An 8,945-nucleotide genomic window follows, 5' to 3' on the forward strand; every position below is an offset into this window, starting at 1 on the left:
TATGCCTCCTATTTCCTCCCTATACCACCTTCCTCCTCTCCTTACCTTCCTCCTCTCCACTTCCCTGCCTTTACAACCTTTACTTTCCTTTTCTTTTGCACCCCTCTTCTTTTCTTTCCTACCTCCTCCTTTCATTCTCTCTCTCTTCCTCACGTCACTTTCATCTGCACATTGTCTTTTCCTTTATTTACGTCTCCCATTTTAATTCCTTTTCTTATTTCCGTATCTTCTTCGATTGTAGTGCTGTCAAACGATTAAAATATTTAATCGCGATAAATTGCATTAATGTCATAGTTAACTCGCAATTAATCGCAATTAATCGCACATTTTTATCTATTCTAAATGTCCCTTGATTTCTGTTTGTCCCATTATTTTTTTCTCATTTTAATTCTCTTATAAACATGGAAAACTGGATTGGCTTGCTTTGTGCTTTTGTCGCCTGGCTTTGACGAAGGGGGGCGAAGAATTGGCATCAGCTGTGAGCTCGGCCATCAGCTGTGAGCTCGGCCATCAGCTGTGAGCTCGGCCATCAGCTGTGTGCTCTTCCTTTCCTTGACATCCTTTCCTTATTACTTTCTTTCCTTCTCTGTCTCCTCCTTACCTTCTTATCAACTTCCCTACATCGTTTCCTGGCTTATAGCTCCTCCTTTCCTTGTCATCCTTTCCTCATTACTTTCTTCTCTGACTCCTCCTTACCTTCTTATAACCTTCCCTACATCATTTCCTATCTTATAGCTCCTCCTTTCCTTGACATCCTTTCCTTATTGCTTTCTTTCCTTCTCTGCCTCCTCCTTACCTTCTTATCACCTTCCCTACATCGTTTCCTATCTTATAGCTCCTCCTTTCCTTGACAGCCTTTCCTTATTACTTTCTTTCCTTCTCTGCCTCCTCCTTACCTTCTTATCACCTTCCCTACATCTTTTCCTATCTTATAGCTCCTCCTTTCCTTGACATCCTTTCCTTATTACTTTCTTTCCTTCTCTGCCTCCTCCTTACCTTCTTATCACCTTCCCTACATCATTTCCTATCTTATAGCTCCTCCTTTCCTTGACATCCTTTCCTTATTGCTTTCTTTCCTTCTCTGCCTCCTCCTTACCTTCTTATCACCTTCCCTACATCGTTTCCTATCTTATAGCTCCTCCTTTCCTTGACATCCTTTCCTTATTACTTTCTTTCCTTCTCTGCCTCCTCCTTACCTTCTTATCACCTTCCCTACATCGTTTCCTATCTTATCATTCCTCCTTTCCTTGACATCCTTTCCTTATTTCCTCCCTCTCATCCTCACCTTCGCCGATCTTTCCCAAAAAGCCAAACACACACACACAAAAGCGTACTCTCTTTCATCCCCGAGGCCTCTCTGAAGCTTTCTGAAGTTCCAATAACACTCTGCGTAACTTTCCTCTCGGAGTCTATTCTTCCCTCTCAGCTTCGCCTCGTTCACTGAAATCATTAAAACAGATCGCAAAGTCTTTGTTCACCTCGATGCTCCCCACCCCCCACACCTCTCAAACTGTCATTCTCTCCCTCATCCCTCATTTTTTTTTTTTATCTTGCCTTTGTTTAATTTCTTCTGTAAGCACATGAAGATTAATTGGGCCTCTCTTTAAACTTTTTCTAGCACCTTTTCCTCTCTCTCCGTTCCTCTCTCCCTCTCTCTCTCTCTCAGGAATGCCTCTCATCATCTTTTCATTAGTGCTACCTCTGCCCTTATACATTATTCAGCCCGAGTCTCTGTGCAGATCTCGTCCTTTTATTAGACTGTCGCCAGAGTGCATTCCACAAACTCATTAAAAAACTATTAAAGGCTGATGATTTCCTCTGATAAAGCCAAGCCGAGCGGGCTTCAGCTTTTGCTTTTCTGACTGATCTCCTGACACGATCACACGACGTTATGCGGCTCGTGTCGTAGTAACATCTGCACAGCGGCTCGGGCTATAGCGCGTTTTATTTAACCTTTTAGAAGAAGTGTTTAATCCGAGATGGATCTGTGGAAACAGACACGACACCCACATGCACCTCGCAGCTCATATAAACTGTGGACCTTTAGCCCGCTGACGGATCTTAATGAAACTAAACGTAAATGCATCGTGTTGAAAAGGCTGTGTTCACACTTGGAGCGGTGCTAACTTTAGATAAACAAAGTGGTGGAGCGAGCTAGAGAAAGAACAGAGAGAGAGAGAGTACAGAGAGAGAGAGAGGTGCTAACGTTAGATAAAACAAAGTGGTGGAGCAAGTTAGAGAAAGGGGGGAGAGAGAGAGAGAGAGGTGCTAATGTTAGAAAAATCTTAGAAATGTGGGACCATAGGGCCTAATTTTAAGAAAAATCTTAGAAATGTGAAACCATAGGGCCTAATTTTAAGAAAAATCTTAGAAATGTGGGACCATAGGGCCTAATTTTAAGAAAAATCTTAGAAATGTGGGACCAGAGGGCCTAATTTTAAGAAATATCTTAGAAATGTGGGACCATAGCGCCTAATTTTAAGAAAAATCTTAGAAATGTGGGACCATAGGGCCTAATTTTAAGAAAAATCTTAGAAATGTGGGACCATAGGGCCTAATTTTAAGAAAAATCTTAGAAATGTGAGACCATAGGCCTAATTTTAAGAAAAATCTTAGAAATGTGGGACCATAGGGCCTAATTTTAAGAAAAATCTTAGAAATGTGGGACCATAGCGCCTAATTTTAAGAAAAATCTTAGAAATGTGGGACCATAGGGCCTAATTTTAAGAAAAATCTTAAAAAGGGGACCATAGCGCCTAATTTTAAGAAAAATCTTAGAAATGTGGGACCATAGGGCCTAATTTTAAGAAAAATCTTAGAAATGTGGGACCATAGCGCTAATTTTAAGAAAAATCTTAGAAATGTGGGACCATAGGGCCTAATTTTAAGAAAAATCTTAGAAATGTGGGACCATAGGGCCTAATTTTAAGAAAAATCTTAGAAATGTGAGACCATAGGGCCTAATTTTAAGAAAAATCTTAGAAATGTGGGACCATAGGGCCTAATTTTAAGAAAAATCTTAGAAATGTGGGACCATAGCGCCTAATTTTAAGAAAAATCTTAGAAATGTGGGACCATAGGGCCTAATTTTAAGAAAAATCTTAAAAAGGGGGACCATAGCGCCTAATTTTAAGAAAAATCTTAGAAATGTGGGACCATAGGGCCTAATTTTAAGAAAAATCTTAGAAATGTGGGACCAGAGGGCCTAATTTTAAGAAATATCTTAGAAATGTGGGACCATAGCGCCTAATTTTAAGAAAAATCTTAGAAATGTGGGACCATAGGGCCTAATTTTAAGAAAAATCTTAGAAATGTGGGACCATAGGGCCTAATTTTAAGAAAAATCTTAGAAATGTGAGACCATAGGGCCTAATTTTAAGAAAAATCTTAGAAATGTGGGACCATAGGGCCTAATTTTAAGAAAAATCTTAGAAATGTGGGACCATAGCGCCTAATTTTAAGAAAAATCTTAGAAATGTGGGACCATAGGGCCTAATTTTAAGAAAAATCTTAAAAAGGGGGACCATAGCGCCTAATTTTAAGAAAAATCTTAGAAATGTGGGACCATAGGGCCTAATTTTAAGAAAAATCTTAGAAATGTGGGACCATAGCGCTAATTTTAAGAAAAATCTTAGAAATGTGGGACCATAGGGCCTAATTTTAAGAAAAATCTTAGAAATGTGGGACCATAGGGCCTAATTTTAAGAAAAATCTTAGAAATGTGAGACCATAGGGCCTAATTTTAAGAAAAATCTTAGAAATGTGGGACCATAGGGCCTAATTTTAAGAAAAATCTTAGAAATGTGGGACCATAGCGCCTAATTTTAAGAAAAATCTTAGAAATGTGGGACCATAGGGCCTAATTTTAAGAAAAATCTTAAAAAGGGGGACCATAGCGCCTAATTTTAAGAAAAATCTTAGAAATGTGGGACCATAGGGCCTAATTTTAAGAAAAATCTTAGAAATGTGGGACCATAGGGCCTAATTTTAAGAGAAATCTTAGAAATGTGGGACCATAGGGCCTAATTTTAAGAAAAATCTTAGAAATGTGGGACCATAGGGCCTAATTTTAAGAGAAATCTTAGAAATGTGGGACCATAGGGTCTAATTTTAAGAAAAATCTTAGAAATGTGAGACCATAGGGTCTAATTTTAAGAAAAATCTTAGAAATGTGGGACCATAGGGTCTAATTTTAAGAAATATCTTAGAAATGTGGGACCATAGGGCCTAATTTTAAGAAAAATCTTAGAAATGTGGGACCATAGGTCCTAATTTTAAGAAAAATCTTAGAAATGTGGGACCATAGGGCCTAATTTTAAGAAAAAATCTTAGAAATGTGGGGACCATAGGGTCTAATTTTAAGAAAAATCTTAGAAATGTGAGACCATAGGGTCTAATTTTAAGAAAAATCTTAGAAATGTGGGACCATAGGGCCTAATTTTAAGAAAAATCTTAGAAATGTGGGACCATAGGGTCTAATTTTAAGAAAAATCTTAGAAATGTGAGACCATAGGGCCTAATTTTAAGAAAAATCTTAGAAATGTGGGACCATAGGGCCTAATTTTCAGTGACAAAAAAATTATTTTTTGAAGTAAACGTAACAGAGTTCATCTTTCAGAGAAGACCGAGATCAGGACAGTGATCAAAAAGTCCCCATTTTATTTTGCTTTGTCATTCTTTTGTGTGCAAAATTAGCCCCTCTATCTGCATGTGATCTACTCTTGTACTTCATTTATTTGTTCTCTTCTTGTGCAAAAGAAGGGAAGGGGTTCAACCTGTCGACTGAAACTCTCTGCAAGTCTTTTAAAAATCTTTTTACTTCATATATGTCTTTTCTTTTAAAATCTTCCTACAGTACCACTCTGCGTCTGATATCTTCAGACAGTCTCCATGATAAATGACACCTGTTTTCAGTGAGTCCTCTGTACTCTTTTAGAGAGACTCCAATAAGAGCTTGCACTCTTAAAAATACTGGGTTATTTTATTAACCCAACCACTGGGTTGAGGCTGTTTAACCCTGTATTATATATATTTAACCCATATTGGGTTACTTACAGTAACCCAGTAGTTGGGTTAAAGGTTTTGGACTGTGCCTTGATCTGAATAACCCAACCAATGATCATTTTAACCCAGTGGTTTAGTTAAATTCAAGTTTGGGTTCCTCCTCCAATGGTCTTTTTCTTTTCCTCCGAGGCGGGAGAACACTTTTGGAAACGCTGAAGGTTTGTCATTTCTCATTTTTTAGAAAACTACCTCTGTCTTCGACAGAAACACGAGCTTGCTAGTTGTTAGTTTAGGGTGACCATATTTTGATTTCCAAAAGAGAGGACACTCGGCCTGGCCTCGAGACAAATCCAGACAGTGGTGATTCTCAGAGGTTAATGAACACAAAGTTTTGGACATGAGCAGAAATCTTGCTCAAACACATCTGAAATATTACAGTCCAGGGGTCTATTATAAATTAAAATGAATTAATGTATCATTGAGGTGAATAATTCAAAAGTCATATGCACATTTAAGGAGGTTACTTCCTCACCAAAAGACGCCAAACAGGAAGGAGGAGTAGCCTAAATGATGCCTAGGCTACAGATATTTGCAGGTTGTAGTATACATTGATTCAGAAAAAGGTAGAAATGTATGCATAAAAATTCACCAGAATGCAGGAAATGAAGTGGTTATTCTCAAAATTTTCAATAAATAATTTTAATTATTTTGGTGTTATTGGAATAAATAACACTTCAAAGAATCTTTTTTTAGAAAAAATCTCAACATAAATCTCACACTAAACTGAAAAAGGCTGTTGCTGCATTTTTGTTAATTTTACAGGAAAAAACACTATTATTAGATGAGGAGCCTAGGATCTAAATCAGGGGTCACCAACCTTTTTGAAACTGAGAGCTACTTTATGGGTATTGAGTCATACGAAGGGCTACCAGTTTGATACACTCTTCTGAAATGACAAATGTGCTCAGTTTGCCTTTAGTTATATATGATTATTAATGATTAATGACACTCATCTATGTGAAGACACTAATCATGTTAATGATTTCTCACAATAATTATCAACAATGACTTAACAAGATGGGAAACAGATAATATCAATATTCAATTTTCATTTTTAGAACAGGCCTGAGGGCTACTCATGTGGTCCTTGGGGGCTACCTGGTGCCCGCGGGCACCGTGTTGGTGACCCCTGATCTAAATAATGAAGTTACTGTCTGTGGATATGTCTGACCTGGGCTGGCACATGTTCACGTTAAAAAGCGTGTGAGTGCACGAGCACTACGGTCACGTGCAAAGTGTCTGGTCACCCTAACCTTATAGCGATTGAATATGGAGGACTTTGTTAAACTAAAGTTAACAGAACGGCAACTTTTGGAGCTGATTGACACTTTTGCAGGTAAATATGTTATATTGTTGTACTATAGGCCTATTATTAATATTATTGAATCTGTCAACATTAAAAAAATGAGTTACCCTATCCTCATGCATCCCCAATGAAGTTGTAGGCTACACAATACTCCATGTTGTTTAGAAGTACAACATCTTGACATGTAAGAGCATTATGTAAAATAATCTAACACTGTGTGCCACTGAAGACCTAAACCGAATCCCATTTTGATCACCCATCACCTGTGGTCACCATTGTAAGTCCCTGAAATACCATTTTGATAGTGACAGAAATTCCACAACTATAGAAGGTAAACAATTGGCATGAGGTTTTATTAACCTTACCATGGCCACATAATTTATAGTTTAGCTACCTCTTATTTTACCACTACACCTCTGTCTACCATTGTGCACAGCAATACTTTAAATGTAATTTTCTTATTACAAAATGTGCTCTCTATCTCACACACACACACACACACACACACTTTCTCAATTTTTCTCTCTCTCTCTCTCTCTTATCTTATTATTTTTGTTTTGATGACATATGATTTAATTAATTATTCTAAATCTCCCCATCTCAGATTGCGCAGGACTTCGAGGTTCTTCATAAAGAGGCATCAGACTAAATGTTTGACCTGGAGGAGGTTCAGCGAGAAGCTTCTTCATGCAGCCCAGCGGGGGCTAGCTCCACGCGCAGACAGAAAGTGAAGTGAAATCTACTATGTGTTTTATTAATTTTACCATTTTGTAAAGAATTTTACCATAATGCCTGTTGTCGCTAATTTGCATCATACCTAAATTTATATCTATTCCATATGCTATAGACAAATTAACAATCTCAACTTAATTTAGCATCAGCTTGGAGCCAGAAACACACATAATATTTTGTTTATATAATTGTGAATAAATTCAGGCGTCAAGGGGTTAAAGAATAATTAAAGAATGGGTCAAATATCAACCCAACAAAGGGGTCAATTTAACCCAATATTTGGGCTGGTGGGCCTGACCCAGTAATGAGTTGCATTAACCCAACATTGGTGTCAGAATAACCCATATTTTGGTTAGGCGAAGCAACCCATATACTGGGTTAAAATTTCAACCCAGTTCAAAAAGTCAAAACAACCCAGCATGTGTTCTGTCCTATATTGAACCAGGTACTGGGTTGGGAATAACCCAATTTGGGTTATCTTCAGCCCAGTATTTTTAGTGTGTCAGCATTTTTTTATATCCACCGGGATATGGGAGTATTTTGGAGATGCACGCTCTTCCTCTTTTCCTTCTCTGACATGTTAATTGACGCTTTTGTTTAGGGTTTTTTTGGCGCCTCTGTTCTCAGCTTTCTCTCGGGAGTTGCTTCCTCTCTGTGATTTGCCGTGGGAGTTTAAGAGTGCCTGTGATCACACACGGGCGCGGATAAGACGAGAGCGCACGCACACGCGAGACTCGAAGGGTTGTCGGCTGACTCGTCGAGGCCTTTTTACTTTTCTCTCTTTGAAAGACGGGCGGAGGTGTCAGGTGGAGGGGCTCAGCTGCAGTGGAGGATCATCTCTTCTTCTTCTTCTTCTTCTTCGTCACTACAAACCAACACATCTTTCATCCCTTAAAATGGTCTTTTTTCTGGGATTCTTCTAACATACAAGACACACAATACAACAAACGCTGAGGGATGGATTCATCCCGGAAGCCCCACTTCTTTTTTTGTGATTAAGGGTCCCATGACATGCTGCTTTTTGGATGCTTTTATATAGGCCTTAGTGGTCCCCTAATACTGTATCTGAAGTCTCTTTTATATAGACCTTAGTGGTCCCCTAATACTGTATCTGAAGTCTCTTTTATATAGACCTTAGTGGTCCCCTAATACTGTATCTGAAGTCTCTTTTATATAGACCTTAGTGGTCCCCTAATACTGTATCTGAAGTCTCTTTTATATTGACCTTAGTGGTCCCCTAATACTGTATCTGAAGTCTCTTTTATATTGACCTTAGTGGTCCCCTAATACTGTATCTGAAGTCTCTTTTATATAGACCTTAGTGGTCCCCTAATACTGTATCTGAAGTCTCTTTTATATTGACCTTAGTGGTCCCCTAATACTGTATCTGAAGTCTCTTTTATATAGACCTTAGTGGTCCCCTAATACTGTATCTGAAGTCTCTTTTATATAGACCTTAGTGGTCCCCTAATACTGTATCTGAAGTCTCTTTTATATTGACCTTAGTGGTCCCCTAATACTGTATCTGAAGTCTCTTAAACTGTAAAGACTGGTCAGGTAAACTTATTTCTTAAGATATCAAACAAACTTGTCCATTTAAAAAAGTGTTGTAGTGCTCCTGCCTGCTTCTTCAAATCACACTTCAAGAAATCCAAACTATCCCTTTAACACCTGCATATAATAAACCAAATATATATATATCTATTAAAAAGTTGTTCGGCCCACTTCTGACTGCAAATGTTTTGACAGAAAGTGAGAAAGTAAGCAGTGTTATCGTGCACCATTAAAAACTCCACGTACTGCCATTATTACTGTGTGAATGAAAGAGTTGGTTTATTTTGGA

At 38.2% G+C, this 8,945-nt stretch overlaps 1 long non-coding RNA gene across 1 annotated transcript; it reads left to right on the top strand.

Annotated features, from left to right (window-relative positions):
- The first annotated feature begins 5,155 nt into the window (after nt 1–5,155).
- On the top strand, nt 5,156–7,064 carry LOC114562334 (uncharacterized). The gene is made up of 3 exons (XR_003693491.1): nt 5,156–5,222; nt 6,325–6,400; nt 6,975–7,064. It is a non-coding gene; the product is annotated as an uncharacterized LOC114562334 (long non-coding RNA).
- Nucleotides 7,065–8,945: the final 1,881 nt, after the last annotated feature.

The sequence above is a fragment of the Perca flavescens genome, chromosome 10 (genome assembly GCF_004354835.1).
Source record: "Perca flavescens isolate YP-PL-M2 chromosome 10, PFLA_1.0, whole genome shotgun sequence".
Taxonomy (NCBI): Eukaryota; Metazoa; Chordata; class Actinopteri; order Perciformes; family Percidae; genus Perca; species Perca flavescens.